Source organism: Phocoena phocoena, chromosome 20 (genome assembly GCF_963924675.1).
Source record: "Phocoena phocoena chromosome 20, mPhoPho1.1, whole genome shotgun sequence".
In the NCBI taxonomy this organism is placed as follows: Eukaryota; Metazoa; Chordata; class Mammalia; order Artiodactyla; family Phocoenidae; genus Phocoena; species Phocoena phocoena.
Genome location: NC_089238.1, coordinates 45,224,931 through 45,244,585, shown reverse-complemented (window position 1 = coordinate 45,244,585; position 19,655 = coordinate 45,224,931). Strand labels below are relative to the sequence as shown.

The 19,655-nt window shown below is 43.4% G+C and overlaps 1 non-coding gene and 1 pseudogene across 1 annotated transcript; one reads left to right on the top strand and one right to left on the bottom strand.

The window, feature by feature from the left end:
* Positions 1–391: 391 nt before the first annotated feature.
* LOC136141574 (U6atac minor spliceosomal RNA) lies at positions 392–470 on the bottom strand (annotated as a pseudogene).
* Positions 471–10,049: 9,579 nt separating this feature from the next.
* Positions 10,050–10,156, top strand: LOC136141586 (U6 spliceosomal RNA). The gene has a single exon (XR_010657759.1). It is a non-coding gene; the product is annotated as a U6 spliceosomal RNA (small nuclear RNA).
* Positions 10,157–19,655: the final 9,499 nt, after the last annotated feature.

Genomic DNA, 19,655 nt, shown 5'->3' with positions numbered 1-19,655 from the left:
GGTGTCCCAAGGAAACTCAAACTTCGTGGCATTAAGTCTAGTGTCATCTACCATAAAAACTGTTTTTATATCAGGACTCCCCTACGTTACCCAATTCACTAACACTTTTACTAAGCTCTGTCAGCGGTACCAGGACATTTCTCACAATCCTTTCCATCCCTACATCACCCTGTCTCCAAACTTGTGTAGGCCTCCAAAGTTATTAATTGCACTATAATGACAATGGAATAGGGGTTTATGCCTTCATTTTCTCCTCAGTCCAATCAAATTACATACTATTTTGAGTTAGTATTTCTAAAACAGAGCCCATTACGGAACTCTGTCACGATGGCAAAGGCACCGCGGTGGGGCCCCTGCTCCACACTCCCATTTGACTGCTCTCTCATTTTCTGAATACATGTTGTCAGGTCCGAGGGCCTCTTCCATCCTTGTCAAGGGGACTGCTAACCTTCTCTCCTTTCATACAACATGACTGCTCTCTCATTTTCTGTTCCCATGCAGTAAGTTCCCTAGGACAGAACTCTTCAGGTCGGCCATAAACTCTGTGTTCTAGACTTTCCACATGCACCAACATTTATGCACGGATGGCTAAGTAAGGGGGCTTAAGGATATGCTCTGCAGTAGAAGAGAAATGTCCAAAGAAATATAATGTGAGCCATAAATGCAAGCTACATATGTAATTTAAAGTTTCTGGTGGCCACATTAAAAAAGTAAAAAGAAAATGGCAACATTAATTTTAATAATACATTTTATGTAATATATTTAATATATTTAAATAATATATTTTATTTAAACCAATATATCCAAAATTTTATTTCAACATGAAATCAACATAAAGATTATTAATGAGGTCATTTACATTTTTTTATTTACTTTTTTTTTTTTTTTTTGGCCGTGCCGCGTGGCATGTAGGATTTTAGTTCCCTGACCAGGGATGGAACCCACGCCCCCTGCAGTGGAACCGCAGAGTCTTAACCACTGAACTGCAAGGTAAGTCCCCTCAATTACATTTTTTTATACTAGGTCTTCAAACTCTGGTACTTACAGCATCTCTCAATCTGAATCAGCCCCACTTCAAGTGCTTAAGAGTTTGATTTAATAAGCACAGGTAGCTAGTGACTACCATGATAACAGCACAGAAGTAGAGAAAAGAAAATCTTATTAGGTTTTCAGTCCTAAGCCCTATGCTTTTGAATGCTTACTAAGAAAGTCAGAAGAATGAATGCTTGAAGGAGAGACCCAGAAATATCTTTTTTTTTTTTTGCTGACAAAGCAAAAGACTTTATCGGGAAGGGGGCGCCCGGGCAGAGAGCAGCTGGGTAAGGGAACCCAGGAAAACTGCTCTGCCACGTGGCTCACAGCCTCAGGGTTTATCAGAAATATCCATTCTTACAACTAACACAAGAAACTAACACAGTATTGTGAAGCAATTATACTCCAATAAAGGTCTATTTAAAAAATATATCCTGGGCTTCCCTGGTGGCACAGTGGTTGAGAGTCCGCCTGCCGATGCAGGGGACGCGGGTTCGTGCCCCGGTCCGGGAGGATCCCACATGCCGCGGAGCGGCTGGGCCCGTGAGCCATGGCTGCTGAGCCTGCGCGTCCGGAGCCTGTGCTCCGCAACGGGAGAGGCCACAACAGTGAGAGGCCCGCGTACCACAAAAAAAAAAAAGGGGGGGGGGTACTGTGAAGCCTCTGCTTGAGCCCCTCCAGCAGATTTCCCTCTGAACAGCCTACTCAACTCCAGATGGTCTTCCTAGGAGAAGATGCTTCCTGATTCTAATGGCTGCTAGGTAGCTCCTCGGGCCATCTCTCTTTATGCCCCTCACATAATCTGTCCTCTGCCAGACAAACCTGCCAGCAGCCCAACTCTCCCTTCCCATACAGTGCCATGATCTGATCCCCTGGTCTCTTTGGTGCCTTCCCTGTGCGGTGATGACCCTTCCATCTCCTCACTCCCAGGTCTCATGAGGTTCTGGCATCACCACATGGCTAACTCAGATGCCCTGATGACTAAAGAAAAAAAATATTGTTGCCTGCCATTCCAGTTTTACAAGGATCAAGCCATTAGCCACTGCAGTCTTCCACCCACAATGCGCCTGAGAGGAATTCAGGATGGAGAAGAATTCAGGATGGAGAAAAACAGGAATCGTTCTGTGCTCTGGATACAACCCCTAGTTAGTTAAGATACATATCTAAGGAAATTTTTCAATGACCCCAAATTCTTGAATCTTCCCATGCAAAGCACTAAAATCATTAACTCAAGATGCCTTTGTGTTTAGGAGTAATCTTTTGATGTTTGACATGTTTTTTTTTTCTCCCCCATGGCAAATATTCATATACATCCTGGCTCCTTCCTTATCTCTTCAGAACAGTTTCTCAGAGCTGAGAGGCTGTCTCCTGGGCTACAGTCCTTAGTAAAACACTGAATAAACTCAACTCACAGCTCTTATGTTGTGCTTTTTTTCTTTTAAGCTGATACAACCTTCATCCCAGTTATGTTCCTCATTTATATGAGCCACAATCCAGTTTTGAACTCATCTCCCTTCCTAAACTGGCTCCTTTTCTCCTCCAAATTCATACCAACTGCTCAGTACGTGAGAAACAAATGGTGAGAAACAAATGCTCAAACATGATGTTGGTTCTGATTTTGATCCCTTGTCTCAGTGAGTTAGTACCAACACTTTCAGCGTGGTCTCCTATGCTAGAAACCTGAGAATCCCTCTTGACCATTTCCCTACTCACCGCTCAGTTCTGACAAACAATCAGTAATCAGATCCTGCCAATTTTATCTCCTAAGTATTTCTTGGATCTGACTCCTACTCTCCATCACTACTCACCATATAATTTTTCAGTTCCTCAGCAACTGTCCTGTGGAGCACTGCAACAGTCCCTAACTCCAGACTCATCCTCCAAGTCCACCTTCTGTCCGGCACATAGAATGATCTATAGAAAATGCCAACCTGACCTCAACTCTGTGGGTTAAAACACTTAAATGGATCACCACACAACAGCAAACTTAAGCCCAAGATCCTGACCCTAAGCTCCACAGGCAACAAATGTCAGAAGATTAGAGACACTTTTTTTTTTGAATAAATTTATTTATTTGTTTTTATGTTTGGCTGTGTTGGGTCTTCACTGCTGTGCACAGGCTTTCTCTAGATGTGGCGAGTGAGGGCTACTCTTCGTTGTGGTGCGCGGGCTTCTCATTGCGGTGGCTTCTCTTGTTGTGGAGCACAGGCTCTAGGTGCACAGGTTTCAGTACTTGTGGCTCACGGGCTCTGGAGCGCAGGCTCAGTAGTTGTGGCACAGGGGCTTAGTTGCTCCGCAGCGTGTGGGATCTTCCCAGGCCAGGGATTGAACCCGTGTCCCCTGCATTGGCAGGCAGATCCTTTTTATTTTATTTATTTATTTTTGGCTGCGTTGGGTCTTCATTGCTGCCTGCGGGCTTTTTCTAGTTGCGGCGAGCAGGGGCTACTCTTCGTTGTGGTGCACAGGCTTCTCATTGCAGTGGCCTCTCTTGTTGTGGAGCACGGGCTCTAGGTGCGTGGGCTCAGTAGTTGTGGTTCGCGGGCTCTGGAGCACTGGCTTAGTAGTTGTGGCGCATGGGCTTAGCTGCTCTGTGGCATGTGGGATCTTCCTGGACCAGGGCTCGAACCTGTGTCCCCGCATTGGCAGGCGGATTCTTAACCTCTGCACCACCAGGGAAACCCAGGGCCTCTCACTTTCTGAGATGGCCCACACTGTCTCTGTGGAGTGTGTTTCTCCTAGGGCCACTCTCGCCCTTTGAGATGGACCACTTTCTGTCTATGGAACTGTAACCCAGCAGGACTCCATGGGGCCTTCCTGGGACAGGCCTTCCCCGTATCCTCTGCTTTAGCTCCTCTCTGAAGTACTTAGAGAGTAGCATTTGATGCACATTTCCTGAGTTGTTTTGCAGATGTAACCGCTCCCCCACCCCAGGCCTCCTGGAGCCTCAGGACTGATAATGTTAGCCCTGTGACCCCATCCTGCTACACCATCAGCCAGAGAACTGTGCACAAGCTGACCACACACCCTGCACCCCCCTCCCTCACCCGGCTTTTAAAAGTGCTTTGCTGAAACCCTTTGGGGAGTTTGGGGCTTTTAGGGCATGAGCCACCTCGTCTCCTTGCATGGCCTTGCAATAAACCTTTCTCTGCTCCAAACTTCAACGTTTCAGTTTGTTTAGCCTCACTGTGCATTGGGCACAGGAACTTACATTAACTGAATGTGTATCTCTACAAAAAAATCCACTTCTTACCTATCACTTTGTCTCTCACTGAATGCTTTCTTCGAGGAGACATAAAGAACCTGAGTGTCATGAAATCCTGAGACCAGGTGTGTGATCTCAATTAAAAAACAGGGAGTTCGGGCTTCCCTGGTGGCGCAGTGGTTGAGAGTCCGCCTGCCGATGCAGGGGACACGGGTTCGTACCCCGGTACGGGAGGATCCCACGTGCCGCGGAGTGGCTGGGCCCGTGAGCCATGGCCGCTGAGCCTGCGCGTCCGGAGCCTGTGCTCCGCAACGGGCGAAGCCACAGCGGTGAGAGGCCTGTGTACCGCAAAAAAAAAAAAACAGGGAGTTCAAGTCCCAGTCTGGGTTTCGGCTGGATTCAAGTCCCATCTGAGTTGTGCGGTTTCAGCACAGGCCCCCCTTTTCTTGCCTTCCTCCTGCTGTCCCTCTGCCCCCACTTCCCAAGAACCTTGTGATCCCTCCGTGGGGGAAACTATTGAACTTGGAGATCCTCTGGCTGAGCAGAAATCCTCAGAATGCAGGAGGCTGTCCTTTTGCTTCCCAGAACATTCTCTCCAGCTACCTCCAGCCATCACTTCCTGGGCCCTGGGGTCCCTGCTCCTTAGCCTCTCACCATCATCCGGTCTCACTGGGGTAGGAGGGGGGTTGGATGAGGGACGTGTGAACAGGGGTCTTCCTACTGCTTTGGCTCTGGGACTGTGTCAGAATCACCCCTCTCATCCTCCATGTCCTTCAAATCAGATCTCTTGAAGACACATCTGAGGGATCCCATGCTCACCTTGTGCCAGGCTTTCAGGGGCCTGATAGCCATCACCGGGGCTCCCTCTCAATGAAGGGCTGGGGCTGAGAGAAGAAGCAAAGAGAAACAAGAGTGAGCCCAACTCAGTCAATACCTTTCCTTTAAACCTGCAAACCTGTATTAGCTGCGAATAACGACAGCTGACATTTACTGAAGGCCTGCAATGTGCCAGCCTCAGAACTCGGGCACCTTACTATGTACTAGGAGATACGTAATACTGTTGTCCTCATTTGACCAAAACAAAGAAATGAGCCTTAGAAAGTTTAATTAATTATTTTAGGCCACAAGATCTGTATTCATAACCACTAAGTAATGCTCTCTCCCGCGTGAAACAATAGAGCAAAAAAATACACGTAAACAAAAGCAAGATGCCAGGCCACACAGGGCTCATGAACGTTAAAAACATCGTCTTCTGCCCCCAAACAATGGGGTTATTACGAGCGGGAGCAGCGGTTATGATCAGACTTGATTAATATCGACTTTCCCATGAGGCTGAAAAGTCCCCGCGTCCGTCTCAATCACAGTTGCGTCCCCGGAACCTGGAACAACACTGCACTTAGTAGGCGCTCGATACGGTCACTTTCTAAACCGTAGCGTGTCACTTACCGGGGCCACCCCTTCCAAGGCTGTCCACATCCCCACCCCACTCCCAAAGCGGCCGCGGCGGGGGGCTGAGGGAGTCCGGGCAGGGCTGGACTGCCCGCAGACCTCCTCGCTCGATGCGGCCCTGCGCCACCGCCCGACCCCCTCCCGGGCCCGCCTCCCCGTGGCCTGGGGGAATCTGTGGCGCTCCGCGCCCGGAGTGCGGAACAGGAACGCCTGTTCACCCCACACTCACCTCCGACGGTGGGCAGCGGCGCTCCGGACGTACTTCACCAGCTGGCGCGCTTTGCGGAGCCTGCGCTTCAGCTCCTCTAGGACGCCCGCGCTTCTCTGGGGGCTTCTCTCCCTTTCACCCGGACCAACTCCTACGAAGAGCACGCTGCTTTTTTTTCCCGGTGGCCTACGGTGGCACTACCTTTCAGCATTTTGTATGGGGCGGAGGAAGCCAAAGGCCAGCCTCGATGAGCGCTAGCATTTGGGGATTCTCTTATTTGACTGCAGTCAAGCTGGCTGTTGCTCATTGGATCGGGTCAGATTTCGCTGTAGGTCAATCAAGTTGCAACTGCAGTATGAAGAATGGATTTAAGCTGGGCAGGAAAGCAGTTAGGAGGCTATTAAAAAGGCCCAGTCACGATAAAGAACAGCTGGATCAAGGCAGTACTGTTTATAACTCTTTGTAATGGGAAACAGCTGTAACTGTAGATACACACAAGCTCATTTATATGAATCACCTGTACATTTATTCAGCCTTCTGGATGGTACCGCTCTAGAAATTAATCTTTAGATATTCTTAATTTCCCATGACACATAATTAGCATCCAGACTACTTCAAAATCGACAATGTTTATTCTGTCCCAGTGCTCTTGGCTGACAACAAAATGTTCCGAGATATGCCTTCTTCATTTAAAGATCACTCCAGGGACTTCCCTGGTGGCACGTAGTGGTTAAGAATCCGCCTGCCAATGCAGGGGACACCAGTTCGAGCCCTAGTCCGGGAAGATCCGGCATGCCGCAGAGCAACTAAACCACCGCGCCACAACTAATGATCTTGAGCTCTTGAGCCCGCGAACCACAACTACTGAAGCTCGCGCGCCTAGAGCCCATGCTCAGCAACAAGAGAAGCCACCACAGTGAGAAGCCCGTGCACTGCAACGAAGAGTAGCCCCTGCTCGCCGCAACTAGAGAAAGCCTGCACGGAGCAACGAAGACCGAACACAGCCAAAAATAAATAAATAATTTTAAAAATAAAATAAAGATCACACCAAGGACCTCCCTGGTGGTCCAGCGGTTAAGACTCCATACTCCCAAAGCAGGGGGCCCGGGAACTAGATCTTGCATGCTGCAACTAAGACCCAGCACGGCAAAATAAATTAAAAACAAAACAAAAGTCGGCCCTGTTTAAGGAAAAAAAAAAAATCACTCCGTTATTTCAACGAGGAAACGGAATCCTAGAAAAAGGAGACATATCTGAGATCTCACAGCAACCTAGGCGGCTTTCTGGCCACCTTTGCAGTATGACCCTGGCTTTTATCTCCGTTCTCACTGCTTCAACTCAGTCACTGAGGGCCTTAACATCTCTTGGGGCTCTGCAAACACTTCCAGTTCCACTTTTCCTAGACAGATAATTATCAGGCCCTGATGAGGCTGGACTGTAAACTCTGTAATTCAGTTCAAATTCAACTAGTAGGAAAAATACAAAGGGGACTTAGACTCTAGGCAGAATTCTTCAGCCCAATTTATTGCTCTGGATACAGACAGAAGGTCTTTTCTGGGGGGCTTCTGGCTGGACAGATCTTCCATAGAGAGGCTGTGGTACTTGGCTTCCAAGGATGGGGTTGAGGGCATCTATTCATGTTGTTGGAGGCTCAGGATCTTGGCTGCAGGGGAGCCCTGGCTACCAGTTAGTGGTCCTTTAGGAATATTGAGGGGGAGAAAAAATAGAAAAAGGAGAAGGTTGACCAAATAACACTAGGATACTGGAGAGCCTTCAGTTTACACTTGGAATAGTCACAACTTAATGGTTTTCAATTTTTCCCCCTATGTGGCTTCACTAGTGATGTCATTTATATTGTATCTGAAGCTTTCCCACATTAATTCCATAACATTGTTTCCCATATCAGTGATTTCCAAGGTCAAGGGTTAAGGGAGGATTTAACTACAAATGGGCAGCAGAGAGTTTTATTGAAATGATAGAGTCTTGATTGCAGTAGTGGTGGTTACATAACTATGCGATTGTCCAGGCTCATAGACCTATACATTCAAAAAAGAGTAAATTTTACTGTATGTGAGCTTAAAATCAATAAAAAGCAAAAGTTTACAAACATCCTTATAAAAGAATATGTAAACACAGAAAATTCAAATTCTATAAAAAAGTACAACAGGGAATGTAAATTGATACAGCCACTGTGGAGAACAGTATGGAGGTTCCTTAAAAAACTAAAAATAGAATTACCATATGATCCAGCAATCCCACTGCTGGGCATATACCCAGAGAAAGCCATAATTCAAAAAGACACATGCATCCCAATGTTCATTGCTGCACTATTTACAATAGCCAGGTCACGGAAGCAACCTAAATGCCCATTGACAGATGAATGGATAAAGAAGATGTGGTACATATACACAATGGAATATTACTCAGCCATAAAAAGGAACAAAATCTGGTCATCTGTAGAGATGTGGATGGACCTAGAGACCGTCATACAGAGTGATGTAAGTCAGAAAGAGAAAAACAAATATTGTACATTAACACATATATGTGGAATCTAGAAAAATGGTACAGATGAACTGGTTTGCAAGGCAGAATCAGAGACACAGATGTAGAAAACAAACATATGGACAAGAAAGGGGGAAAGCAGGGGTGGGGGTTAATGATAGTTAGATGAATTGGGAGATTGGGATTGACATGTACACACTAATATGTATAAAATAGATAACTAATAAGAACCTGCTGTATAAAAAATGAATAACTTTAAAAAAATAAAAAAATATATATCATCACCATTATAAAAAAGTGGTTAGACGAACTAAAAAAAAATTTGATAAGTTAGATACAAATAAAAGACCTATGGAATAATTTTTTAAAAAAGTATACCAAAGCAATGTAAAAATTATTGGAAAGCCCATGGAAAACAGGAGAAAACAATATTTGGTAAACACCTTTGTAGAAATCTTTCCATGCATATAAGCTCATATGCATATTACATGACCATAAATTCAATTTTATAGAAAATATTGTAGTAGATGTATTCAAGCTCCATAATTCTCATGGGATCAATATGAAATTAATTCCCAGCTAAGACCACATCTTTGCCTAGCTTTTTCCCTGGTCCTGTATCTCCTAAGCACACTCAATTAATCACTTGCACAAGAATCCCCATCTCAGGCTCTGCTTCTGTTAGAATCTGGCCCAAAACAGGTATCATACTATGTATGCTCAACCATAACTTACTTGTCAGTCAACAAGGTATGGGCATGTCTTTTTCACATTAACAGTGATTCCCAATATTGTTCTAAGTGACTGTACAGTATTCCACAGCAGTTATAATAATTTATCTAATCACCTATTGATGGATATTGATTATATATCCACCTATTGATGCATATTTAGGTCATTTCTAATTTATCATTAATATAAACTGTATATTAGGCTACAAGAAATACTCTCATAAGTATATTTCTGAATACAATTTTATTATTACCCGAGAGTAAATTTCTAGTAGATGTGGAATTTCTGAGTCTAAGGGGTAGCATATTTAAAACTTTATTACATACACTGCTAGCAAACTGCCACCCAGAAAGTTCATCATCAATTTATGGTCACAACAGAGCACAAGAACGCCCATTTCCCCACACCCGCACCCAAAACTGGATTTGCCAATATATATATATATTTTTTTCGGTATGAGGGCCTCTCACTGCTGTGGCCTCTCCCATTGAAGAGCACAGCTTGACAGAGATGGAAAATATAAAACCATGATATTAAACATCAGTGAAGATGAATGAACTTGAGCTACGTGGTTAAATCTCAAGTCTATAAAGTTGAATTTAAAAAGTAAGCTGGGGGCTTCCCTGGTGGCGCAGTGGTTGAGAATCTGCCTGCCAATGCAGGGGACACAGGTTCGAGCCCTGGTTTGGGAAGATCCCACATGCCACGGAGAAACTGGGCCCGTGAGCCACAATTACTGAGCCTGCACATCTGGAGCCTGTGCACTGCAACAAGAGAGGCTGCGACAGTGAGAGGCCCGTGCACCGCGATGAAGAGTGGCCCTCGCTTGCCACAACTAGAGAAAGCCCTCACACAGAAACGAAGACCCAACATAGCCATAAATAAATAAATAAAGTTGTAAAAAAAAAAAAAAAAAGTAAGCTGGTACTCGCTTCAGCAGCACATATACTAAAATTGGAACGATACAAAGAAGATTAGCATGACCCCTTCACAAGGATGACACGCAAATTCATGAAGTGTTCCATATTTTTTTCAAACTACCACTGGCATTTTCCACAGAACTAGAACAAAAAATTTCACAATTTGTATGGAAGCACAAAAGATGCCGAATAGCCAAAGCAATCTTGAGGAAAAAAAACGGAGCTGGAGGAATCAGGCTCCCTGACTTCAGACTATACTACAAAGTTACAGTAATCGAGACAGTATGGTACTGGCACAAAAACAGAAATATAGATCAATGGAACAGGATAGAAAGCCCAGAGATAAACCCACGCACATATGGTCACCTTATCTTTGATAAAGGAGGGAGGAATGTACAGTGGAGAAAGGACAGCCTCTTCAATAAGTGGTGCTGGGAAAACTGGACAGGTACGTGTAAAAGTATGAGATTAGAACACTCCCTAACACCATACACAAAAATAAACTCAAAATGGATTAAAGAACTAACTGTAAGGCCAGACACCATCAAACTCTTAGAGGAAAACATAGGCAGAATACTCTATGACATAAATCACAGCAAGATCCTTTTTGACCCACCTCCTAGAGAAATGGAAATAAAAACAAAAATAAACAAATGGGACCTAATGAAACTTCAAAGCTTTTGCACAACAAAGGAAACCATAAACAAGATGAAAAGACAACCCTCAGAATGGGAGAAAATATTTGCAAATGAAGCAACTGACAAAGGATTAATCTCCAAAACATACAAGCAGCTCATGCAGCTCAATAACAAAAAAACAAACAACCCAATCGAAAAATGGGCAGAAGACCTAAAGAGACATTTCTCCAAAGAAGATATACAGATTGCCAAAAAACACATGAAAGAATGCTTAACATCATTAATCATTAGAGAAATGCAAATCAAAACTACAATGAGGTATCATCTCACACTGGTCAGAATGGCCATCATCAAAAAATCTAGAAACAATAAATGCTGGAGAGGGTGTGGAGAAAAGGGAACACTCTTGCACTGCTGGTGGGAATGTGAATTGGTACAGCCACTATGGAGAACAGTATGGAGGTTCCTTAAAAAACTACAAATAGAACTACCATATGACCCAGCAATCCCACTACTGGGCATATACCCTGAGAAAACCATAATTCAAAAAGAGTCAAGTACCAAAATGTTCATTGCAGCTCTATTTACAATAGCCAGGACATGGAAGCAACCTAAGTGTCCATCCACAGATGAATGGATAAAGAAGATGTGGCACATATATACAATGGAATATTACTCAGCCATAAAAAGGAACAAAACTGAGTTATTTGTAGTGAGGTGGATGGACCTAGAGACTGTCATACAGAGTGAAGTAAGTCAGAAAGAGAAAAACAAATACCATATGCTAACACATATATATGGAAAAAAAAAAAAAGGTCAGAAGAACCTAGGGGCAAGATGGGGATAAAGATGCAGACCTACTAGAGAATGGACTTGAGGATACGGGGAGGGGGAAGGGTAAGCTGGGACAGAGTGAGACAGTGGCATGGACATATATACACTACCAAACGTAAAATAGATAGCTAGTGGGAAGCAGCCGCATAGCACAGGGAGATCAGCTCGGGGCTTTGTGACCACCTAGAGGGGTGGGATAGGGAGGGTGGGAGGGAGGGAGATGCAAGAGGGAAGAGATATGGGGACATATGTATATGTATAACTGATTCACTTTGTTATAAAGCAGAAACTAACACACCATTGTAAAGCAATTATACTCCAATAAAGATGTTCAAAAAAAAATAGATCATCTACAAGGACCTACTGTATAGCACAGGGACTCTATTTACTACTCTGTAATAATCTATACGGGAAAAGAATCTGAAAAAGAATGGATATATGTATATGTATAACTGAATCACTTTGCTCTACACCTGAAGCTAACACAACATTGTAGATCAACTCTACTCCAATATAAAATAAAAATTAGATTAAAAATTTTAAAAAGTAAGCTGCAGAAGAAAATATCAAGTATACTATTTATATACATTAAAAACATGTAAAATAATGTTATGATGTTTATGGAAATAACCATATATAACAAGTTTTAAAGCATCTATGAGCATGAATAACAACAAATTCATATGGTAACTACCTCTGGAACCACACAGAAGTAAATGCAATTCAAAAGATGTATACAGGGGACTTCAAGTCCATCTGTAATGCTTTAGTTCTAAAAAACACATGGAACAGCCATGAAAAAATGGTCAGATACGATAAAGCTGAGGGGAGGTACATGGGTGTTTGTTATTCTCTTAATTTTTCTACACTTGAAGTATTTTAAAGAACTTTAAAAAAATTTCAATAGTTCCACTAGGAGAATAAAACCAGGAGAAATACCTTTTAAAAAATTGAGAAAAGAGAGGGACCTCCCTGGCAGTCCAGGGGTTAAAACTTCATTTTCCAATTCAGGGGGTGCAGGTTCAATCCCTGGTCAGGGAGCTAAAATCCCACATGCCTTGAGGCCAAAAAACCCAAAAAACATAAAACAGAAGCAATATTGTAACAAATTCCATAAAGATTTTAAAAATGGTCCACATCAAAAAAATCTTTAACAGAAATTGATAAAAGAGCAAAGAAAGCAAAAGGGACAAAATAGGACACAAGTAATCATTAAAAACTAAAAGCATTCAAGATGTCAGACCAAAATTTATCACAATAAATGTAAGTTGGTTAAAATATTCTTAAATGCATCAATACAGGAAATGTATGAAACATACTCTGCCTAGATAATTGGGCTACTTTCCATAAATCCAAGGGTAAATAAGCCTGTGAATAAGGAGATTGCCTTTACCTAGACATCCCTCACAAACCAGAGAGCTTCTGTTTCTAATTACCTGGAGAGCCCTTGTTCTTTTCACTGAGGACAAGACCCCATATACTCATGAAGTACACTATCCTAAACAGAAATTTCTGAATTACTAATGCAACAAATTAAAATATTAGTGAGCTCTCACTGATCATTTTCCTCTATTCTGTATACAATATGTGCTTTCCTGATATTTCTTGCCAAAGCCCAGGAATCATTAAAGACTTTGGGGAACGATAACTTCTGTGCTACATGTGGTGTACCAAACTGCTGGGTTTGGACGCTCCAAAACAACTGGACACTTCCACAGCCTTGGTTAAAGCCTCAGCTTTCAGTGACAGAACCCAGGGGGCTGTTCTGTCTCTCAGAGCCAGGAGGTTTCCTCATTCTAAAACTCTGCACGGCCTCCTTGCCTCTTTCCCTCTCGTGCAGGGCAGTGCCATCTGCACACACTTCCCTCGAGCTCACCATCCCCAGGCTGCTCTCTTTCCAGCTCAGGCTGCAGTAGTGGAGCTTGCAGCTGTGTGGCCTCCGACAGCGGGGTTGGGGTGGGGGAAGCCAGCGCAGGTCCGAGGCAGAGACCCAGAGGTGGGAACCGCTGCACGGGGAGACCCTCCACCAGGAGCTTTGAGGCCGGCGCCCTCCCTGGTGTCTTTCTTGGAGCTTGGACAACCTCAAGCACTACCCGGCTCAAGGGATGCGGAATGAATCATACGCATGAGAAAATCAAGGTTCAGGGAGTTTTAATAAGGCCACAGTAATCATATACTGGGATCAGGAGAGGAGAGAAATGAACAATTTCAAACACTTGAAGGCTTCCCTCGGCCCTGAATATTAAATAGAACACCTGAATGTCAGCTACATTTTTTCACAGCACAACGGTGACATCTAGTGTTAGCTGGGTAAATATCAGCCTTGCAACTGACCTGAAATTCAGAGTCTTGGTGTCTCCTTCCGCCTCAGGATTCTCTCCTTGGCTTCCTGCAGGACCAAGAAATTTGTTTTTGTTTTTTTCAAATTTCTAACTTGCCTTTTAATTTTCTTAACAATTGCTCTTTTATTTTTCACACTGTTGAAGTAAAAGTGATGTACAATAGACTGGATATTTAAATTTTTTAATTGAAATATATTTGACATAACTGTGTAAACTCAAGGTGTACAACATGCTAATTTGATACATTTATATAGTATCATATGATTGCCATTGTAGTGATTATTTGCACCTCTTCCACATTACATAATTATCCTTTCTTTTAGTGGCTGGAACAATTAAGTTCTAGTCTTTTAGCAAGTTTGATGATTATAATACTGTTGTCTATATTCACTACACTGGGACTACTCTAGGACTTATTTACTACTTGTTGCAAATTTGTAGCCTTAAACATCTGTCCTATCCTCCCACCCAAATTGGACATTTTTAGGGTGTACAACGTGCTGAATTTGACCAGCAGAGAACGAAACAGACAAAAATTCCTGTCCTCATAGGCTTGCATTCTTTTTAAAAAGTATTTATTTATTTATTTCTAACTTTGGCTGTGTTGGGTCTAAGTTGCGGTACAGGGGATCTTTCATTGCAGCATGTGGGCTTCTCTCTAGTTGCGGTGTGCAGGTTTTCTCTCTCTACTTGTGGCGTGCAGGCTCCAGAGCACGTGAGCTCTGTAGTTACAGCATGTGGGCTCTCTGGTTGTAGCGTGCAGACTCAGTTGCCCCTCGGCATGTGGGATCTTAGTTCCCCGACCAGGGATTGAACCCACGTACCCTGCATTGGAAGGCGGATTCTTAACCACTGGACCAGCAGGGAAGTCCTGGCTTGCATTCTTTTTTTTCCGGCTTGCATTCTTAATGGCCAGAATTATGCCACATGGCTACTCCCAACAGCAGAGGAATTTGGAAGGCAAGTTTTTAGCTTTTTGGCTTCCACAATAGAAAGAAAGTGGAAAGGGTGTTTTGTAAACCAACTTACAGTTCCTGCCACAATGGGACTGAGGAGCATGCTTGAAATGTGTAAACGCTTATGTACACCAGTTAGGTTTAAAACATGTTTCAAAAGTATTGACATACCTATTCCTTCAGCCAGCCCCATTCATTATTATTATTACTACAGTTAGTATTAACTTAGATGTCTTATTTGATGACATGTAAATAGATCCCCTAGCACAAGACCCTGGCCCACAGGGGACCTCCATTCAATGGTAGATACTATCTTGGCACCAATAACGTACCCCCAATGGCCCTCCAGTGTTGTTTAGACCTTTCATTACCTCAGGTCCCTTTCATTAGCTCACTGTAAAGATTCCTTGTTAAGTTACATGCTCAGCTGGCTTTGCTAACCTCTCACGATGTTCACAGCCTCTTTGTTTTCTAAAGTCCCCTTAATAGAAAGAAACAGATGTTTACTAGATAGGATGAATGGAACTGCTCATCTGGCTCAGAATATACTCATTTTTACTGAATCAATATTAAATCACAGTTTATAAAAACCCACTCCAAAACTCCTGGGACTCTCCACCAGGATACGCTTCACAAAGTAAGTTCCATCAGATCACAGCTCTTAAACTGGAATGCACATTGGAATCACCTGGGAAGATTTTTTTAAACTGTGATGCCTGGGTCTTGCCCCCAAAGCAGTGATTTTCAATTGGGTGATTTGCTCCTTCCACCAGGAAACACTTAGCAATGTCTTTTGGTTGTTACAACTGGGAGAGGGTGTGACTGGTATCTCGTGGGTAGAGCCGAGGGATGGTACTAAACATCCCACAATGCAGAGAAAGAGAAAGGCCTCCATAGTAAAGAATGTCTGGTCCCAAATGTCAATATGGCCAATGCTGAGAAACCTCATTACAGATTTGATTCTCTAGATATGTGTTCACCCTGCGTGTGGGAGTGTTTTTTTTCAATTAAAAAATTTTATTTTATATTGGAGCATAGTTGATTAACAATGTTGTGTTAGTTTCAGGTCTACAGCAAAGTGATTCAGTTTACATAACCATGTATCTATTCTTTTTCAGTCTTTTCCCATTGGCATGGGAGTTAAAACCTTCCCAGGTGATTCCATTATGCAGCTAAGTTTGAGGGGAAAAAGCTAGAAACCTGTTGCTAGAGAACATTTGCATATGTGGCTAAATTGCTTTCAACCCTGTGCCACTGAGTTTCAACTGGAAAATTTCCACATCTTCCCATTGGATCGTGAGTTGGGTTGGAGGTGGAAGGTGGTTGGAAGAAGGAAGAGTTGGTTGCTTTCGTAAGGAGGACCCCACAACATGCTAGAATGGACATCGCCACAAATATAAGTTTTGCGGCTTATTATTCACCTACTTATGAGTTGGCCTCGCTGGTATACATCAGAAGGATCATTAACTACAAACAGTCACGTCCTGGGAAATTGGCCACTAGGAGTCATACATGGGGGAAGCAAGCTGGCTAATCATTGCCGCTGCTCTGGGAGGTGACAGCTTCTTTGGGGGGGAACTCCAGGAAGGGCCACTGCAGTTGCACAACTTCAGGGGTACTGTTCACATAGAACACAACACGAATGGTGCTTCCTGGCTCCGTAGCCCCCAAAGTAAATTTTTACATGCACCAGATTGCCTAGACTTTTAAGCTAAACCGTTTTAAATATTTTTGCCAAATGAAAATAGCTCTATATATTCTATTTTTTTTAGGTTTTTTTTATGTGGACCATTTTTAACATCTTTACTGAATTTGTTACAATATTGCTTCTGTTCTATGTTTTGGTTTTTTGGCCAGGAAGCATGTGGGATCTTAGCTCCCTGACCAGGGATCAAACCTGCACTCCCTGCATTGGAAGGCAAAGTCTTAACCGCTGGACCGCCAGGGAAGTCCCTATTCTGATACTTATACTGTCTCAGATAATACTAAGGAGAATATATTTTATATTATATATATGATATTTGCATGTGTATATGTGTATATATATAAAATATAAACAATTTTTTAAAAAATATTTATTTATTTATTTATTTGGTTGCACCGGGTCTTAGTTGTGGGAGGCAGGCTCCTTAGATGCGGCGTGCATGTTGGACCTACTTCCCTGATCAGGGATCAAACCTGGACCCCCTGCATTCGGAGCACGGAGTCTTAATATAAACAATTTTTAAACACAAATGGTATTATATTATACATACCAACTGCAACTTGCTTTTTTTTTTTTGGCCATGCTATGCAGCTTGCGGGATCCCAGCCGCTCCGTGGCATGCGGCATCTTCCCGGATGGGGCACGAACCCGTGTCCCCTGCATCGAGAGGCAGACTCTCAACCACTGCGCCACCAGGGAAGACCAACATGCTTTTTTTTTTTTTTTGGCCATGCCATGCAGCTTGCGGGATCTTAGTTCCCCAACGAGGGACTGAATCCGGGCTACGGCAGTGAAATCTCAGTCTTAACCACTGGACCGGCAGGGAATTCCCTGCAACTTTCTTTTTCATTTAACTCTATATTGCCCATTCCACAGGTTCAGACATGTAGCTATGTTATTCCATCTAACAACTACAGAGTATTACATTGTGTGGAACTGATGACCTTAAAGAGTAGTTGCTTATTAAATAAGGGTGGACTGAACACAAGAATTCCTGGAATCCTATAACATGACACTAAAAGTACAAGGATAAGGATTTACAAGGACAAGAGAATGAGAAAGGAGATGAAAACCGATGAGAGATGTCAACACGGTGTGAGCAGATGGAAAGAGAGAAAGAAGTGGTAACCAGAGAAAACCAGAAGCCTTGCATGTGACAAGAGTGGGGAGGAGGGTGGCTAGGAAATGTGGATAATACCACAAAGCAAACTGATTCACCCAGCAGAAAGGCTCAGGAATCAGGCGTCAGACACTTTGCACAGCAGACACAAGACACAGGGAAGAGGAAAGAGGGAAGAGGTATAGGGACAACTGGACCTATAGATCCCATCCCCATGTATACAGCCCAGAGATTTCTGCCCCCAAACCCTGTAACACAGGAGGTTTATTCTCTGGGGGAAAAAAAAAAATTACAGAGGGCCAGATTGAAGCAGTGGATTTAGAACAAGGGGATGAATGAAACTCTGCAAACTGTACAGAGAAACATCACAATGCCTCAACTTCTCCTCCCCCACCCCTACCCCCAGATCTATTCTCCCACCTGGCTCTCAAACTCTATCAACCGGCTTTGTACCGTCTGCACAGGAGTTTGGAAGGGACTTCTTTAGAGGCAGGGAATAAAGGGAATAACACCCAATAAACCTACAGACATCTGTGGTAAGGGTCTATCGACAAAAAATTCAACAGTCTCTCGAGTTCTTCTTTACTACAAAGTGTTGGATGTGACTCTAAGGTCCCAAGCATGGCCATGCCTATGTGTAGGTCGAAGGTAACAGAAATATAACGGAAGTAGAGGGAATGCTCTAGAAATAATGATCAAGGATATAGGGGATATTTTATGTTGAAGCTGGGGATCTTAGGAACACAGTGGTGGGGGCAATGAAGAGCTGTTAGAGGATGTCAGACTGAGACGGACAGGAAGGAGCGAGAATCCGGAGCAACAACCAGGATGTCTACCTCCTAATTCCCACCAAGGAGACAGTCATCATGGGTCAGAGTGGTGTCGCCAGTGCACTTTCCCATTCAGCAAACGTCCTGTGTGTACCTACTATGAGCCAGGTTCTGGGTTAGGGAACATGTAAAGATATAGACTAAGATGCTGTTCTTGTCCTCAAAGAACTAACTATTGATCTATACAGGGGATATCGCCAATTGTACAGCTCCCTGCTGTCCTAGGGTAGACGTGGGGTCCTGAGACTCCCCTGTTGCTTTCACAGATCCCTGCCTAGGCACAACGCTGTGCAGATCCCTCCTCATTTCCTCACTCTCCTCCAGCCTCACACAAAAATGTCTTTCCCTTAGCATTCCCACTCAGTCTGTGAGAACCACAGTTCTGCACAGCTGAAGGTCTCTTCGGGCTGTCATGTCAAACTAACAAATTAGCATGGAAAAAGCTCACTATGTCCAAGGGGCTAGCTAACTGGCATTCAGATTCCATCATACAGGCTTGGAAGTTTAGCATTTATAATGATGTCTTCAAAATAGAAGAGGGCTAATAAAAAGAAAGGAAATTGAGTTATTTGTAGTGAGGTGGATAGACCTGGAGTCTATCATACAGAGTGAAGTAAGTCAGAAAGAGAAAAACAAATACCATATGGAATACATATATATGGAATCTAAAAAAAAAAAAAGGTTCTGAAGAACCTAGGGGCAGGACAGGAATAAAAACACAGATGTAGAGAATGGACGTGAGGATATGGGGAGGGGGAACGGTAAGGTGGGACGAAGTGAGAGAGTAACAGTGAAATATATACACTACCAAATGTAAAATAGCTAGCTAGTGGGAAGCGGCCACATAGCACAGGGAGATCAGCTCAGTGCCTTGCGACCACCTAGAGGGGTGGGATAGGAAGGGTGGGAGGGAGGGAGACACAAGAGGGAGGAGATATGGGAATATATGTATATGTATAACTGATAAACTTTGTTATAAAGCAGAAACTAACACACCATTGTAAAGCAATTATACTGCAATAAAGATGTTTAAAAAAGAAAAGGAAAGAAACACAGCAGTTTAGGCCTAGAGTCGTGAGCCATACACTTTTTGTTTGTACACCTCCTAAGGTACTTTTGTGAATACTAGGTAGTTGCAGTTAACAAGCATATTAAAAGATGCTCAACATTGTTACTCGTTAGGAA